The sequence below is a fragment of the Phoca vitulina genome, unplaced genomic scaffold, assembly GCF_004348235.1.
Source record: "Phoca vitulina isolate PV1807 unplaced genomic scaffold, GSC_HSeal_1.0 scaffold8, whole genome shotgun sequence".
Taxonomy (NCBI): Eukaryota; Metazoa; Chordata; class Mammalia; order Carnivora; family Phocidae; genus Phoca; species Phoca vitulina.
The window spans coordinates 50,217,813-50,236,583 of NW_022589711.1; the positions used below are offsets into that span (position 1 = coordinate 50,217,813).

At 49.0% G+C, this 18,771-nt stretch overlaps 1 pseudogene; it reads left to right on the forward strand.

Annotated features, from left to right (window-relative positions):
• The first annotated feature begins 12,662 nt into the window (after window positions 1-12,662).
• On the forward strand, window positions 12,663-14,488 carry LOC116633690 (annotated as a pseudogene).
• The last annotated feature ends 4,283 nt before the right edge of the window (window positions 14,489-18,771 follow it).

Genomic DNA, 18,771 nt, shown 5'->3' on the forward strand with positions numbered 1-18,771 from the left:
GTTTTTGCTCAGATTAAGCAGGTGGTTCCTTTGTCAGGCACTTAAAGACTCTCTCTTTTTAGGCAACTGAATTTCTTAAGGGGGCAACTCCAGTGTGGGTGCGTTTGTATTTTCTGGAGAGAAGCCAGCATCTCGATCCTGGGCTGAGGAGCAGGGGTGGCCCCCTAGCCACCTGATGTTGTTTAAATGCTCCGATGAGGGGAACGACATTTAAGGGAGAGTTGGTAGAAGGAGACATGTGATGTGGCCCGTGCACTCCTCCTGAGAGCCTACGATCGGTCCCTTGAACAGGCCAGAGGTGCAGAGAGCTGGGGTCCAGACCACATGTACTGGGCCCTCTGCAGAGTTTTTATGGCAATTCCTATTTTATGGCAATTCCCATTGGCCCGTGGAGGAATGTGGTAAGAAGCACCCCATGGGGGGCGCCTGGGTGGCTCAGTGGGTTAAGTGTCTACCTTTGGCTCAGGTCGTGATCCCAGGGTCCTGGGATCGAGCCCTGCATCAGGCTCCCTGCTTGGCGGGGACCCTGCTTCTCCCTCTCCCTCTGCCCCTCCCCACTGCTTGTGTGTGCTCTCTCTCAAATAAATAAATAAAATCTTTAAATAAAAAAGAAGCAACCCCGCGGAACTCATGGCTCTGTGTGTTGTGAGGATGCTTAGTGTGAGTACAAAGTGGCCACTGCGCACAGACCCTTGGGAGAAAGGTTCCTCTAGTCTGCGTCCCAGGGTTACTTATACTCCTCCTCAGCCACGGATCTTCATATCTGGGGGATAAACGGACTTGGTTTCCTTCTTCTCACTGCCTGCTAAAAAGTTTGGAGGCAAATATCTGGTCCACCCTGGCAAGGTTCCCCTCCCACTTCCTACCTCTCTGGTTGCCTTACCTCAGTTTCCCCCGAAAGGCTGAGCCTCCTCCCTCCAGCCATTAAATCAGGGAGCCCCCACAGCATCTGTCTGCACCCTCCTCTCTTCTCAGGCCTCGGCTTCTTCCAGTTGCCTTCTGTTTCAGACCCACGCTGACCGCAAGTGACAGGCTCCCCATGGACACCGGTCTGGCTGCGTCACAGGTCTGCAGAGGCGGACCGTCCGGGGGCAGGGCGGCCACGCCTGTGGCCCCCACATCCCTGTTTCCGTGGGCTGTTCCACTCCACCAGCTGTGGCCTGTGGCGTTTGGCCCCGTGGCTGTGGCCCTTCCAGCCTCACGTGTGCATTGCAGGTGGGGGGAAGAGAGAAGAGGAGGGCAAAACTGCATGTCAGCCTAGTGTGCCTCTTTAAAAAAAAATTAAAAATAAATTTAAAAAATTGCCCTCCATATAGTCACACAGACAAGTACCTAAATCACACGTGTGCAGCTGGATGAACTATCGTGAAAGGAATTTTGAGATATTGACATTTGGTCTTATTCCTAGGTCCCTTTTAGTCCTTCATTCACTTTGGCTTTTCTTTTTCCTTTCCTTCCTGCTGTTAACTTATTTTGTTACATTTTATTTGAGCTACCTCAGATCATTTCTGGAACCGGGCAAGATAAGCTAAGAAAGAATATACCGGTAGATGGATGGATAGATGGATGGACACACAGTTCTCTGACGTGACCAGGAAGCTCCTGTACCCAGAGTCACCAGTCCGAGGACCAAGACTCCATCCTAGATGTGACGAAATGCCCCCCAGGAGAGATGGGGTGAGTGGGTCGTCACTCGTCATGGGGCCTCCATCCATACTGTTAACCACTTCCTCCCTCATTCTAGGTTCCCAGCTGTAATAAGCATCATCATGGCATTCCTGTCTTCAGAATCCTCTGATGTCAGAAATAAAGCTCAGTCATCTCCCTTAATTTGCCAGTAGGGAAATGGCCAATGCCAGAGAATGCCAGAATGACTGTCTGTCATTCCAAGGATCCAGGTGACAGCTCTCCCATGGGACCTACATGCATTCCTGTCATGCAGCCCTGCTCTCCCCTTCAGAGCAATAACAAACAGCTTCACTTAGTTGGAACAACAGCAATTTCAGCTGTCTTAGTTCATATGCAAAGGTTGACCAAAAGTCTTAAGAAGTACCATGTTGGTCTTCTGAAGAACAGAGTCAAAAAGTGTGGGGTAAGACAGACAATACTGGATGTTAATCCCAACCACTGATACTTTTCCGGAATTCAGTTTCTTCTCCGAGAAAAGTACATATTTAAACTAGATAAAGTCTAGGGCCCTTTCAATCCCTGTCCTCTTCTTCCCCTCCCCAAAAACATATGGTTTGGGGTCCGTAGTGGTGTGAGAATCGTGACCACTCTAAGGTGGCAAAAATGTTTCTGGATGCTAACACATTTTTAAGCAATTGTTTGAGCAAAGGGAGAAGCTCAACTCCTTCTGACACTGATTTAATTTGGAAAACTCTAGTGGACTTATTTCTTTTCTTAACAAGTCCTTCAGGAAAGGGGGGTGGGGTGTGGGGGCGGGGCAAAGGTCTGAGATGAGCATGGCTATGAGAATGTCTGACTTTCTGAACTGTAGCTACTGCGACCTTTCAGAGTATGTGATCGGATAAATGGCCTGAAAACATAGGTTGGACTTAGAGATTTTCACAGCAAAAGAGGAGGCAGAATTACAGAGGCCTTAGCTCGGGCAAGCCCTCCAAAGAGGCTCTGCTTTGAAACACTCTCTTCAGGTCTTACTCTGGAACTGAGTCCCTGAAGGCTGTGAGGCTCAGAACAAGAGGACAGGCCAGCGATTAGCTGAGTCTTCTTTTTTTTTTTTTTTAAAGATTTTATTTATTTATTTGACAGAGAGAGACAGCGAGAAAGGGAACACAAGCAGGGAGAGTGGGAGAGGGGAGAAGCAGGCTTCTTGCCGAGCAGGGAGCCCGATGCGGGGCTCGATCCCAGGACCCTGAGATCATGACCTGAGCTGAAGGCAGACGCTTAACTGACTGAGCCACCCAGGTGTCCCTGATTAGCTGAGTCTTAACTGGACCCAGGCAAACCACCTCCTACCCCTCAAGAGCCGCTCGCCCCCAACGCCCGCCCAGCCTGATGAGACCAGGGCCATCCTAGGACTCTGTGCAGCCATTTCCCAGGCCCCTGGAGACTCTTTCCTTCCCCAGGACTCGGGCCTCATTTGAAATTCTTGTCCACAATCCCCTCAGCTTCCTAATGGAAGTATCTCTCTTGCTCAAGACCCTTTCTAACCTTCTTCAACTCCAGATCTTTAGGGGCCACCATCTTGGTTCACTCTCTGTGCCTGCGCCATGGGAAAAGGATGGAAAGAGGGTCTCAATTAGCGTTTATTAAACAGCTATTTGGTCTGGGCACTGACTGTGTGTGGTGGGCAGTACAAGGAGTCAAGAAGGTCTGGAATTAGTCAAGATGGATGGAAATATGAACTCTGACTAATTTCTGCCTCCTTTCCTCCCTCCCTCTCTCCCTCCTTCCTTCCCTCCCTCCCTTCCCTTTCCTTTATCAGATGAGGTGAGCAGAAAAGAGGATTTTTTTCCTCATAGAATAATAGGCTGCCATAACTGGGCATCTAGCGTAACATCTGTTCCCAGTTTATGGATAGGAAAACTGACACCCAATTGGGGGAGGGTGACTTGCTGTGGTCCATGTTCTGAGCTCCTAGGTTTCCATGTTTATTCCTTTTTGGATTGTACACGGTGAGGAATTTGTAGAGAGATGAGGAGCAAGCCGGGTTTCTCGAAGTGAGATGGAGCAGGGGAAGGACAGGGCTCCCTGGCTTGAGCCCACGTGCCCCTGTGTTTCTGTGTGAACTTCAGTCATGTAGGCATTCAAAACAGACCTGTCCATTCATGTAATAATTAAGGAAACACATCAGCTCTTCCAGCACCCGTCCCTGACCTTTAATTAGGTGTGGTGACGCGCTGGAAGCTGTTCCAGCCATGAGGACTACGAAGTTGCTAGTTTAATCATTTCAAAGCCTGCCCTGTTTTATTGTGGCATAAAATTTGGAAGTCTCAGATTAAAATGTGCAATTAAATGTAACTTGAATAAATTGCTTTAGGCCAAAGAGAACTTTTCCCTTCCTCCTGCAACCAGCCCTGACTCCTCCTCTGTTAACCTCCTCTGTTAACTGTCTAGTTTCAAACTCTCCGAATCCCTTTGAGGAAAAGGGATGGATGGGCTCTTAAGAAAACATTTGGCAGACTTACCTGAGTCAGTCTGTAGGTCCCGGGACACCTACTGGTTGGGCTTAGACGGTCCTGGATGCTGGTGGGACAAGAAGGAGGACCCTGCAGCCTCTTGGTCCAGGCAGCCTGGTCTCTTGATAAAATAAATGAAACGGGCGCCTGGGGGGCACAGTCGGTTAAGCGTCGGCCTCCTGATTTCAGCTCAGGCCATGATCTTAGGGTCGTGGGATTGAGCCCAATTTTGGGCTCCCTGCTCAGCAGGAAGTCTGCTTTAGGACTCTCTCCTTTCCCTCTGCCCCTCCCCCTGCTTGCATGTGCCCTCTCTCTCTCTCTAAATAAATAAATAAAATCTTAAAAAAAAAAGAAACAATAATGACCACCACCCTTCCTGGTTCCCAGCCACCTATGGAAAAAGGTTTAGGTTTCTCAGCCCAGAATATAAGGGCTTCATAATCCAGTTCCGTAAAAGCCCACTCCCCACAAACACAGCACCTGTTCTTACCTTTGGGCGTTGGCTTACCCCATGGCCCTCACCTGGAATGCCCCCCACCCCTTCAGACCCTTTCAGTGTCCCATTCATCCCCCAAAGGCCTGTGTCCACCCACCACTCGTTTCTGGCTCTGTCCTGGCTGAGCAAACCTTTCCCTCTCCTGTCCTGCGTGATTCACCCAGGAAAAGAGCATTTCGCATGGAGGGGGGCTAATCCTGGGCAGTGGGGGTCCCTCCTGAGAAACACTGAGCCCTTGCTCACGGGGGACTGGCATGGAGGATGGGGTCTTTGAAACATGGAGAATTTAAGGAATGTTTTCTTCCTTATAGAATGTGCCAAGTCATATAGAGAAAATGTGAAAAAAATATAAAAGACAAAATTATAGAGGAGGGAATGATGGCTCATATTCTCATCACCCCGAGGCAAGTCCGCCTTCCTCCAAGACTCAGGCACATCTGCTGGGCGAGGGGGAGCTGAGTGCAGCCCGGAGCAGGAGGGTGGGCTCTGCGACCCGGGCACGGCCAGGGCAACCAGGGCCCAGCCCACCTAGATTGGGTTGGTGTGTTCTTTATTTTTGATAACGTTTTCAGAAAGGCCTAGTTTTTAACTTCATAGGAAAACTTTTCATGAGTTAAACAATGGTCTTCAACTCTGTCCAGCATTATTCACTCTGAGGACTGCTGTGTGTGTGTGTGTGTGTGTGTGTGTGTGTGTGTGTGAGAGAGAGAGAGAGAGAGAGAGAGATAAAATATACCTAACATAAAATTTACCATGTTAACCATGTTCCGTGTCCAGCACAGTAGCATTAATACTGTGCCACCACCACCACCACCATCCATCTGCAGAACTTTCTCGTCATCCTCAACCGAAACTCTGTCCCCATGAAGCGTCACCTCCCACTTCCGCCTCCCTGGCCTCCTGGTGACCAAGTTCTACTTCCTGCCTCTCTGACTTTGACTACTGTGGGCACTTCATAGAAATGGTATCTTACCGTGTTTGTGCTTTTAGACCCCCGGGTTGCTTCCACCTTTTGGGGTATTGTGAATAATGCTGCTATGAACACAGGTGTGCAAATATCTGTTTCATCCCTGCTTTTAATTCTTTAGGGTATACACCTCGAAGTGGGATTGCTGGATCCCGGGCTAATTCTGCGTTTAACTTTTGGAGGAACTGCCGTACTGTTTTCCCAGAGCAGTGGCAACTTCTATGTTCCTATCAGCGACATGTGGGGGTTCCAGTTTCTCCACACCCTCGCCAACACTTATTATTTCCTATTTTTTTGGGTACTAGCCATCCTAATGGGTGTGAAGTGGTATCTTACTGTGGTTTGGATTTGCATTTCTCTGATGCCTAGTGACGTCTAGCATCTTCTCATGTGCTTATTGACCATTGGTATATCTTCCTTGTTGAAATGTCTACTCAAGTCATTTGCTGGTGTTTTAATTGAGTTGTTTGTTTGAAGATTGCTTTTTCACGTGTGAAATCCTCTCTCCTCCACCCACTGCTCCCAGGCTTGACAACCTCTGACCAAATAGCCTCCTTGGAACACTCATGACTCTGAACACACCATCATCATCATCAGGAACAGAACGCTGGGGACCAAGTACAGTCTCATGACACTTGTCCTTGGAGAAACACCACTAATAACTGGGTATGGTTGGAGACGAGTGTGGCAGCTGTCACTGGGGATTTTAAGAAGGTGACTGCCTGTTTGTCTCATTGTTATTATTCGATATATTGTCAGTGTTTCTGGCTTCATTCTTCCCACAAGAGGATGGTGTGCAGTACTTCAAATGGACCAAATTCTGCCCCTTTGGAACAAGTAGGAAGACTATAAAGTCCTTTCCTCAAAGACTGCCCTTTTCATGTGAGTGAAAAAGCAACAGAGAAGGGAAGAATGGGCAGGGGAAAAGGGCCCTCCCACTTACTGAGCATCGACTGTGATCAGGACCTGAGCTGGGCATTTCACACATGATCTTTCTTCTAATCCTTTCATCATTCACATCAGGCAGGTTGTTATCTGAGTTCACACAGGGGACAAAGAGTCTCAGAGAGGTGGATTCACTTGCTAAGGTCCCAACCAGGGATAGACAGAGGTGGAAATCACCCTATGAGTCAGCCCTTTCTGTGACTGAGCAATTCTCCTCCTGCTGCTGGGACCACACCTGAGTGCTAAAGTTGGTGCCAGGAGCCTGTTTCGAGAAGAAAATATCATTTGCTCTATTTCTGCTCTTCTCAATCTCTTCTTCTCTGCTGGACATTTCCATTCAATCTCTGACATATTTAATCTTCTGCCATCCTAAAAAGCCAAGACTCACCTTCCCTCCAATCTTTCCTTCTGGGAACCTGCCTCCTACACCTGCTCCTTCTACCCCTCTCTAAAGCACTAACTGTCCTTGTCACAGGCTTCCCGAGACCCATGGATCTCATCCATTGACCACTCAATGTTTTTAAGTTCTGCTCCCCGCAGCCCCCCAAACAGTCTGTCGTGCTGCTCCTAAGACCATCCTCATTGCTCTTTCTTGGTCCCTTTGGTGGACTCTTCTTCCTCTGTCTGCCTCAGTAATAAGGGGGGGGGGGAGAGAAATACCCAGGCTGCCATTCTGAACCCTCTTCTTACCTCACTCTGCACCCAGACCCTTTGAGAGTCTAATGAAAGTCACGAAGGTCAAGCTGTCTCCTTGGAAAAGTGTACAGCACATTTTCACATACCTTATATACAATTTCAGGGAATTCATAGGCTGTACCTTCAGTACTTTAGGTGTAGAGAGGCTGCTTTAATGGGTGGGGCTTATGGACTCCAGATTAAGCCCAATTGCTGGCCAATCTCCCCTTTATCTATGGTTTCTTAGACCTCTATCCCCACCCAGACCCTTCCCCTGAGCTCAGACCCTGATTTCAGGCTCCACTGGACAGTCCATAGTATGGTCTCACAGGACTCAAACACAGCCTGTCCAAAATGAGTCTGCCCCCTTGCTTCTTACCACCTCCATTTCCATGTTCTCTAGTCTCTCTCTCTCTTTTTTTTTTTTTTAGAGAGAGAGAGAGAGCATTTGCATGGGGAGCAGCAGAGGGAGAGAGAATCTTAAGCAAGCTCCATGCCCAGCATGGAGTTCGATGTGGGCCTCAATCTCACCAGCCTGAGATCATGACCAGAGCTGAAACCAAGAGTTGGAAGCTTTAACCGATTGAGCCACCCAGGCGCCCCTCTGATCCTCTTAATGGTACCCACCATCCACTGGGTCACCCATGCTGAAAACCCGGATGTTCCTTTCATGGCTTTTTCTCTTTCACCCATGGTATAGATTGCTAATAGCCTCCCAAGGCTGCTTCCCACTACTTCTACTGTTACAAAAGTTTTAATTTATATACGGTGCTCAACTCAAGACTACATTTCCCTTGTAGATAGGGGCAGCCACATGACTACGTCCTGGCCAGTGGGTTATGAGTGGAAGTGATGTGTATAGCTTTTAGGTCATGCCTTTAAAAAGAAGGACTGAGCCCCTTCCTCTTTCTTGCCTTTCCTTTGGCTGGAATATGAAAGTGAAGGCAGGAGCTAGAGCAGCAATTTTGGGCATGGACTGAGGATGGCTGAGCAATTGGATAGATGGGGTCTTGGTTCCTGATATAGTCAAGTCACCATTCCAGGCTTGATGGGAAATAAACATCCACCTTGTTTAAGCTCTTGCTATTTTGGGCTCACTTTGTTATGGTGGCCTAACGTGTATTGTAATGGCCCCACTGTATCACGCCACTTCCCACCATGACCAATCCATCGTCATGTTGTACCAGTTTCACTCCTTGTTAGCACTTCCTGATTCAGTCTCCTCTCCATTCTCACTGCCCTGTCTTAGCTCAGGCCATCATGTCTCCCATCTGAGCTATTGCTATAATGTTTTATCAGCTTTTCCTGCCCTCTCCCACCCACACCCCGCAGTGATCCATCCTCTATGCTGCTGCCAGAGCTATCCATCCTCCACACCTGTGTTTCTCACCCTCAGCACCATTAACGTCTCAGTCCACATAATTCTTTCCTGCAGGGGGCTGCCCGTGTCCTGGAGGATGTCTAGCAGCATCTCTTGGCGTACTCACTAGATGCCATTTGCATTCCCCAAGTAGTGACAACCAAAAATGCCTCCGGACATTGACAAATGTCCCTGGGAGGGGGGCAGAATCATGTCTAGTTGCTAAACAACTACCCTACACCAATCTGATTGTGTCTGTCAGCGGTCACACACTTCTGTGGCCCTCCGTGACCTACAGAATGAATCCCAGTTGGTGAGGCCCTTCCTACCTTGCATCTTGCCCTCGTCCCAGGATGGTGTTTCTCCTAAGACCTCATTCGCACCCTGCTCTCCAGTTATCTTGAACAATTTGCCACATGCTGAAGGTGCCATGGTCTTTTGTGCCTTTGAATCTTTGCAAATGCTATTTGTTCTTCTCAGAGGCTGAACGCCCATTCATTCTCCCAGGCTTCATCCCAGGGCCACCTTCTTGGGGAAGCCTTCCTCTCATGGCCTAGGAAGTCTGGGTGGTTCCCTTGTGTGGCCCCATCCCACATGTGCCTTATACTTGAATAAGACTGTTCATGTATTTGGGTGCCTCTCAGGACGAATTCACTTCTGTTTCCTGGCACCTCACCCAGGGCCTGCCACTACTGAATGCTCCGTTTGCAGAGTGAATGCGGGGCCTCATGGGGAGCAACCAGGACGGTTGAGGGAAGGGACTGTGTGTGGTGTGTCTAAAGGGGCAGATGGAAGGGAGTGAGCCTGTTTGTGGGTCCCAAACATCTGAGGCGATGGCCCCCAGGAGAGGGGAGGTATACTGGGGTGTGAAGAGGGGAAGAGAACTGGAGGGTGGAGGTTCCAGGGAGGCAGGTCTCAGTGTAATAAAAAAACATGTTTGAAAGAGTAGAACTTTGTTTTTTTGTCTTTGAAAATAGTTGTTCTAATGATCCATGAGATGCAGCTCAGGAATGCATTTTTATTTAAATGGAACATAAGCCAACACACAGTGATAAAAAATCCGCATTCATCACTGTTCCCTCCCACCCCACACTGCAGCAGATCTGAGCGTGCCCTTCTGTCCCTTTCCTAAGCATTTATACATAGCTACAGAGATCATATGTGTGCATGTGTCTGCATACACACGTGTGTGTGTGCATACATGTGTTTAAATAGAAACACACACATACATACAGAGATCTAACTGGGTGAAATTTTCTCTCACCTACACTGTTCTTTCTTGTTCCTCCTCATCTGTGTTCTGGACATTTTTCAATAAAACAGAAAACTGACAGAGACTTGGATGGTGACCAATTTTCTTGGTCCTGTTATGAGAGGCTGTCCACATGAGTGAAAGGGATGGCTATCGGTTGGTCTTTGAGAGTCACTGCTCTGAGGAACAACCTAAAATTCCTCCCTCAGAGAACAGCCAGAGCCTTGGGAAAGAGCTGGGAACCAGGTGGAGACTTTGTGGTTTCTCTGCCTCCCACAGAGCTGGGCCACTGCACGGGGAGCAGGGGGTGGGAGCAGAGCAGAGTGACCTGGGGAAGGAGAGTGGTGGGGGGACAGGCTGGGACAAGAGCCTTGGGTGCTCATCTGAGGCTGACCCTGTGAGCCATTCAATTGGAAAATTGATGTTTTGTACCATCTTCTGGTGTTTTGTGTGATCATGATGGACAAATAGTGAGATTGTTTTCCTCACTACGTTTCCCAAACGTTGAAATAAAACTGAGGAGTTATACATGTATGTTTTCCCCCTAAAACCAATAAGGGCAATCATACACACACACACACACACACACACATACATGTATACATATATAACTGCTTAATACATCAGGTATATTTTTCTTCTTCAGAAAAAGCTGTATTCCATCTTTTTTTTTTAAAGATTTATTTATTTATTTTAGAGATGGGGAGAGGCAGATGGAGAGGGAGAGAGATTCTTAAGCAGACTCAGCGCTGAGCATGGAGCCCCACACAGGGCTCAATCTCATGACCCTGAGACATGACCTGAGCTGCAACAAAGAGTCAGACGCTCAACCAACTGCACCAATGTAACCCATCTTTTAAAATTGGCTACTTGGTGTGGGTTTTCACGATGCATGGAATTATTGTCTTATGGACGGATATTTGTATTGTTTACAACAATCTGTTGTTACAAACAATGCTGCACCGAGGATTCTTGGGCATATAGCTTTGTGCACACACACAATCATGTCTGTGTATGTGGCACAGACCCTGGTGAATGGGTTTACACATTTTGAATTTTGATAGTTACTGCTCTACCAGTTTATATTCCCAACAGCAGTGCGTGAGACCACCCACATCCTTAGCAGCCCATCTTCTTTATCCTGCCAATCTACCCAGGGGATTTCACTGTGTGGTCCTGGCTTCCCCATCCCTGAAGTGAATCAAGCAGGGCCACAACTCTGTCTCTCAAGGGTGCCGGGGAGGGATTACATGACCTCCAATTCCCTGGACTCTATGCTTATTAACTAAACTCAAGAAACATGCATGGGTGAGAAAGACTGGACTTCTCTGAAGCCCGGGGGCAACCTGGCCCTTCTGGTTCTCCCAGGAGGGCTGGAAAGTGAGCCCTGAGGTTTACAGGGCCTGTGGTTGGTGAATCAAGCTTTTACTTTCACCAACAGATCTCACTTCTGGGGACTCACTGGGGCCATCTTGTTTTCTCTGTAGCAGAGAGTGCGCTTCCCTGTGAAAGAGGGGGCCTCAGAGAGCTAAAGCTCAGAGGTTCTGTCGCTGGGGAACTGGTCCTTCCTGCATGGACTGGGTGGCTGTATTGAAGCCCATGTCCCATCATGAAGACCAAAGAGGATGGTAGGAGTGCTTTGAGAACCGGATGCCTTGTGGACAGCCAAGGGTCCAACATGAAACCTGGAACTCCTGCCACCCTGTGCTTCCTGTGCTGTGCCTCTACTCTCCTCCAAACCCGCAGGGTCTCCCTGTTGCCGGCAAGGACATCACGCCCCGCAGGGAGGCGTCCCAGCTCTCTCCAGAGAGACCTGCCCCACCCCCTGGGCTCCTGCCAAACTCAGTGTTGGTGGAAAACCTTCTCTCTTTGGTCTGATTCGATGATTTTCCTTAACTCACTGCCCCCACCCTTCCAGATCCTGCTCATCATTTAAGGCCACCTTCTGCATGAAACTCAAGCCCCATCCCTTCAAATGCACCCACATTTATCCACCTTATTCTGAGGACTTCACTCCCGTGGACTTCTCAAAGTCCCTACTCTACACCAATTTAAACACAGCCACACTTCTATCTGTACCAGTTAGGTGCATATGAGCACACAGTGCTGGGAAGAGCACACAACCCACAGTCCAGGGTTTGAATTTTGTTTCTGTCACTTAGCATGTGATCTCAAGGAAATTAGTTAACTGCTCTGGGCCTTAGTTTTCCTATTTGTAAAATGGGGGCAATTACTCCCACTCACAGGATTATTGGTAGATCAGTAGTTCTCAACTGTGTATGTGTGTGTGTGTGTGTGTGTGTTCACAACTTGTAGAGACATTTTTGGTTGTCACAACTTGGGAGGGATGCCGGTGGTATCTAGTGGGTAGAGCCCAGGGATGCTTTAAGCATCCTACAATACAGGCACACGTCACTTTTTTGCACTTTGCTTTACTGCACTTCACAGATACTGCATTTCTTACAAATTGAAGGTTTATGGCAACCCTGTGTTGAGCAAGTCTATCGGCACCATTTTCCCAACAGCATTTGCTCACGTCATGTCTCTGTGTCACGTTTTGGTAATTCTCACAATATTTCAAATTTTTTCATTATGATTACATTTGTTAAGGAGATCTGTAATCAGTGATCTTTGATGTTACTATGGTAATTGCTTTGGAGCGTCACAAACCACACCCATATAAGACAATAGATCAATGGTCTTGATCCATTAAGTGTCCTGAATGCTCCACTGACCAGCTATTCCCCCGTCTCTCTCCCTCTCCTGGGTCCTCCCTATTCCCTGGCACAGCAATATTGAAATTAGGTCAAATAATAGCCTCCACAATGGCCTCTAAGTGTCTAAGTGAAAGGAAGAGTTTCATGTCTCTCTAAATCAAAAGCTAGAAATGATTAAGCTTCATGAGGAAGGCATGTCAAAAGCTAAGACAAGCCAAAAGCTAGGCCTCTTGTACCAAACAGTTAGCCAAGTTGTGAATGCAAAGGAAGAGTTCTTGAAGGAAATAAAAAGCGCTACTCCAGTGAACACATGAATAAGATAGTGAAGCAGCCTTACCACTGATACCGAGTAAGTGTTAGCGCTCAGGATAGAAGGTCAAACCAGACACAACACTCCCTTAAACCAAAGCCTAATCCACAGCAAGGCCCTAACTCTCTTCAATTTTATGAAGGCTGAGAGAGGTGAGGAAGCTGCAGAAGAAGAGTTGGAAGCTAGCAGAGGTGAGTTCATGAGGTTTAAGGAAAGAAGCCTTCTCCGTAACATGAAAGTGTAAGGGGAAGCAGCAGGTGCTGATGGAGAAGCTGCAGCAAGTCCTCCAGAAGATCTAGCTCATGTAATTAATAAATGTGGCTACACTAAATAACAGACTTTCAATGTAGACAAAACCACGTTCTGTTGGAAGAAGATGCATCTAGGAAATTCATAGCTAGAGAGGAGAAGCCAGTGCCCAGCTTCAAAGGTTCCAAGGACAGGCTGACTATCTTGGTAGGAGCTAAGGCACCTGGTGACTTGAAGTTGAAGCCAGTGCTCATTTACCATTCTGAAAATCCTAGGGCCTTTAAGAATTATGCTAAATCTACTCTGCCAGTGCTCTATAAATGGAATAACAACACCTGGATGACAGCCCATCCATCCATTTACAACATGTTTACTGAATATTTTAAGCCCACTGTTGAGACCTACTGCTCAGAAAAAATGACTCCTTTAAAAATATTACTGATCACTGACAAAGGACCTGGTCCCCCAACAGCTCTGATGGGGATGGACAATGAGGTTTTCCTGCCTGCTAGCATAACATCCATTCCACAGCTCGTGGATCAAAGAGTCATTTCTACTTTCAAGTCTTATTATTTAAGGAATATATTTCATAAGGCTATAGCTACTATAGATAGTAATTCCTCTGATGGCTCTGGGCAAAGTAAAAAGAAAATTTTTTAAGTAGTATTTTTTAAGTAATTTTTAATGTGGGGCTTGAACTCATGACCTTGAGATTAAGAGTCACGTGCTCTACTGACTGAGCCAGCCAGGTACCCCCAGGCAAAGTAAATTGAAAACCTTCTGGAACGGATTCACCATTCTAGGTGCCATTAATAACATTTGTGATTCCACATTCACAGGAGTTTGGAAGAAGTTGATTCCAACCCTTATGGATGACTTTGAGGGTCCAAGACTCCAGGAGAGGCAGTAGGTGCAGATGTGGGGGAAATAGCAAGAGAACTAGAATTAGAAGTGGAGCCTGAAGATGTGGCTGAATTGCTGCAATGGATGAGGAGTTGCTTCTTATGGATGAGCACAGAGAGTTGTTTCTTGAGATGGAAACTACTCCTGGTGCAGATGCTGTGAGGATTGTTGAAAGGACAACAAAGGATTCAGAATATGACATAAACTTAGTTGATAAAGCAGAGGCAGGGTTTGAGAGAATTGGCTCCAGTTTTGAACGAAGTTCTGCTGTGGGTAAAATGCTATCAAACAGTACTGCATGCTGCAGAGGAATTGTCCCTAAAAGGAAGAGTCAATCAATGCGGCAGACTTCATTGTTGCTTTATTTGAAGAAATTGCCACAGCCGGCCCCAACCTGCAGCAGCCACCACCTCATCAGTCAACAGCCACCAACATCCCGAAGCTAGACTTTCCACCAGCAAAAAGATCGTGACTTGCTGAGAGCTCGGATGATGGTTAGTATTTTTTAGCAATAAAGTATTTTTAATTAAGGTCTGTACACTGTTCTAGGCATAATGCTATTGCACACTTAATAGACTACAGTATAGCGTAAACACAACTTTTATATGCACTGGGAGACAAAAACAAATTCATTTGCCTGGCTTTATTGTGAGACTTGCTTTATTGTGGTGGTCTGAAACTGAACCCGCATTATCTTCAAGGAATGCCTGTACCTAGGACAGCTCCCCGCAACCAAGAATCCTCTAGCCCCAAATATCAATAGTGGTGAGGTTGAGAAACTTGGTATAGATAGAATACTGTATAGATGTAACAAGGTGATTGTGGGCTCTCTGATTCACAGCAGGTGCTTCATAAATGTCCATTCTTCCTCTCTCCACCCTGAGTATCAGCTCCTCATGGGCCAAAGAAAGTATGATTCATACCTGCTTTCCACAACTCCCAGTGCAGAGTGGCTGAATGTTAGAATCAGGAAGGAAGGAAAGAAGGTAAAGGGGGTGTGTGTGGTATTCTTATTTGAGCAGGTTCTATGGAAAGGCAATTGACACCCCCATTGTGCAGATGCAGAGGTGCCAGGGTAGTAAGAGGGAGGGAGTGCTCCACTTAGAATATTATTTGGAAGGGAGGCTGGTGGTTGAAGAGCTGGGGCTGGGCATTGTGTGGAGACCCCTCCAAGCAGTGCTTGCCCCTCTTGGGATCATGCCACTTAATGGACTGGGTGCATTTTGTTGCTGACTCTGAATCATGGTGCCTCCAATGAGGAAGAATGTGCCATGATTCAGGCGGTAGGGCTTGACCACTGCAAGCCACCCAAGTGACTATTTCTGTAATAACACTACGCACTTTTATGTCTGCCTTTCATCGCAGATCTCAAAGCACAGTGCAAACATTAATTAAAGCTCTTGGCATTCCATGAGGCATGGTGTGTAAATATCACTCTCCCCACTTGGCTGAGAGGGTAAACTGAGCCAGGGAAGGGCAGGTGGCTCAGCCCAGTGCAGCTCTTGCCTTATTGAGGCTGCCTCTTGGAGGACAAGCTGGGGTTTGGCAGCCTCCTCACCCCACCAACTACCACTTCTTCCTCTTCTTCCCCAGGGCCCCTTGGTGATACCAAGAACAGAAATGGTTTCTTGTCCCCCACTAGGGCGGCAGGGAGTGAGCTCCAATGCAGAGGTGAAAGACACCGGGAGCCTCTCATTCTTAAATATGCCCCATGACTGCATCCACCTGTGGGAGGGGGAGGCGAGGGAACAGAGGACCATGTCCGAGGGAATTGAAACATTGTTTTTAGGCAGAACTTGCTTGGGGGGGGGGGGGTAAACTTATCTTTCTTTGGAACTTAAAATAAGTGCTTTTTGCCAAAATGTTAACAATAGGTAAATTGGGTTAGGCAAACAAGAGCGTTCCTTGTATCATTGTTGTCAATTTTCCGGCAATTACATCCCAATAAAAAGTTTGAATGAAAAAGGAAAGAGTCAATGCTTTTCCACAAGCCACGGCGCTTTCCTAGAGCCGAGATGGCCAGCGCAGCGCCTTTGGGACTGCACTGGAGGAAAGGGGGAAAGAGGAAAATGTGTCGTTGGAAAGCCCCGCGGCGGAAGAGCAGCCGGGCACGCGAGCGGGGCAAGCTGTGGCCCCCCGCCCGGCCGCGCGGCCGCCCCTCCCGCCCCGCGCCGGCTCGGCCCCCGGCGCTGACTCACGCCCGCCCCGGTTAAATACGGCGAGCGCCGGCCCGCCGTACTCATGCTGCAGCCGTGAGCTGGCCGCGTCCTGCTCTTGCGCACCCTCTGGTCCACGGCGGGCGGGCGCCCAGCTGCTGGTAAGTGGGGAGGCCGGCCTCCGCCTCCTCCCTCCCTGCCTCCCATCAGCCCGCCAGCGCTGGCTCGCCCCTCCACCCCGCTGCCCGCGGACCCCGCTGCCCGCGGACCCCGCTGCCCGCGGACCCCGCTGCCCAGGGCTGGTGGGGACCGGGATGCTCTCAGGAGGGGGCCAAGTGGAACGGCGCTGGAGGGGTGCTGGGCCGGGCCTCCCACCGCCCACCCAGCCTGGGGCCACCAGCCCCCCACCCCCTCGGCGGCTGGCTCCCTGACCAGCCTCCTGCCCCATGAGGTCAATCTGGGGGTGCTGCCCAGACGTTCTGCAGGGGGCAAGTTGCCCTGAAAGTTGACTAAGTTAGCACCCCAGTGACCCCTCGAGGTTACCTCTTTCGGGAACTAGCTCCACTGGGGGAAGAGTTTCTCTTGTTCAAAGATTCAGGTTCTTTGACCCCTCCTTTTGCTAGCACTCACTGTGGTGGCCACAGGTGGCCAGCGCTGTGTGTGGGTCTGTCCAGGACCCATGGAGGGGTTCCCAGAAGACAGATCTGTCCTCTTTTTGCGGACTTAAGAGTTGCTGCAAGAGTGAATTCAGCCGACATGCCCTGCCTGGTTGGGATTTCCAGTTTGGACCTCAGCTGTGGACTCAAGTTGTTTCAGGTTCTAAATTTGTGTGTGGCTTAGGCGACCCCATTCGGGCAGCTTTGCCCTCTCGCCAGCCGGAAGTGTCCGGTGTGGCCAGGGCTGTCGGTTCTGAGCCGGGGCTCAGGGCCACAGATGGATTTGTGCTGAGGGTGGGGTGCATTTAAAATTGTGACTCTGGTAGCTTTATGGGCATCTCTGCTCAAAGGTGGAGGCAGGGGCAAGGCCCAGGAATGAGCTGTGGAAAACCAGAACTTTCCTAGAGCTTTCCCACCTGTGCCAGAGTGTGAGCAAGCCAGGGCCAAATGTGTTACCTCAGGGCAGGCTGCCGTGCTCTTGGAGAAGGTGTCCCTCAGGCTGAAGGTGCTGGATGCCCGTCTGTCATTTCCGGCTTCCCTGGGATTATCTGGGATTCCATCCCCATCCATTGCCTCCAGAATTTAGAACTCCTCTAACGGCTGTCACGTCTTTCATTCTGCACTGATTGGACATCTGGGGTACATTCGGGGCCAGACAGTCCCATTTGCCTGTGGTCTTGAGTCAGCGGGCGGGCTCGGCCGTGAGAGACCAGCCTGTGAGTGAGGTCGGGACTGGGGGGAGCGTTCTGAACATGCCCCGCAGAAATTTGGGGCACCCCAGTCTCCCCCAGGGCTGGTGGACGCTCGGTGGGGCTTGCTCTGTAACTGGAGGAGGTGGGGGCTGCAGGTGGGAATAGATCCAGATGTGGAGAAATAGGGAGAGATGGGGGAGAAGCTCAGTCCCAATTCGTCCCAACTCGGTCCTGCCAGCAAACACTCCCAAGGCTGTCATTACACAAGGCAAACTGCTTCCCAGAATCCTGACCACGAAGGAACGACTGTGGCTTCTGGTTTCATGGCTTCTCGGGCTTTGGGGACACAGGATTTAGAAAATGTCTCCAAGATGCTTTGTGGAGAGGTTCATGCATTTCTATTTGGGGTCCCCTAGGTGTCAGCCCGAGGAGAGGGCTGTAGCTTCTTTCATTCAAGCCCTGAGTGGGAGCCTCTCCCAGCTCTGCTGGCAAGTTTGTCCATATCTCCTGCTGCTTTTGCCAAGCTAATTACAGCCCTGCTCTGGCCTCTGCAGGAAGCCCTACCTCCCCAAACCCTGGGGCTGGAAAGGACTTGCTTTTTCTTACTCATTTTCTTTTTTAAACAAATGAACAATATGTTGGCTTTGAAGGTCCAGGAGAGATGGGGTCAGCAACTGAGCTGGGTGGGGAATGATGGTGTGGCCGTGTGGCCAGTCTTCCCTTGGGGCTCCAGGATGCATTGTGTTTGGGGTAGAGCATTCCTAATTCGGGTAAATCCCTGAAGGGGCTGTGTGTTGAGATTACGGGATTAACCTCTTCTGGCAACCCCTTCTGTTCCTTCCTTCGACTCTTCCAGGCCACTCAGGTGAAACTGAGCTCACATGAGCTAGCTGAGGTCGTGGCTCGACGTTCAGCCTCCCTGATCCTGAGTTCAGGCTCTCTGTTCTTGGCAGTAAATGACACAGGTCAGGAGCATGTGTTTATGCTGGGCTAGACTCCCAGGGGTGCTTCTGAGTACAGACCATAGGCACCTACATCAGAGTCATTTGGGGAATTTGTTAAACAGTGCAGAGTCCTGGTCCCACCCAGACCTGGGAATCAGGATCTCTGTGCGTGGAGCTTCCGGAGATCCTGATTTTACTCAACAGCAGAAGGAACAGGAATTGTCGTTGACATTTTTCTTTTTAAAGATTTTATTTATTTATTTGAAAGAGAGAGAATGAGAGAGAGAGAGAGCACATGAGAGGGGGG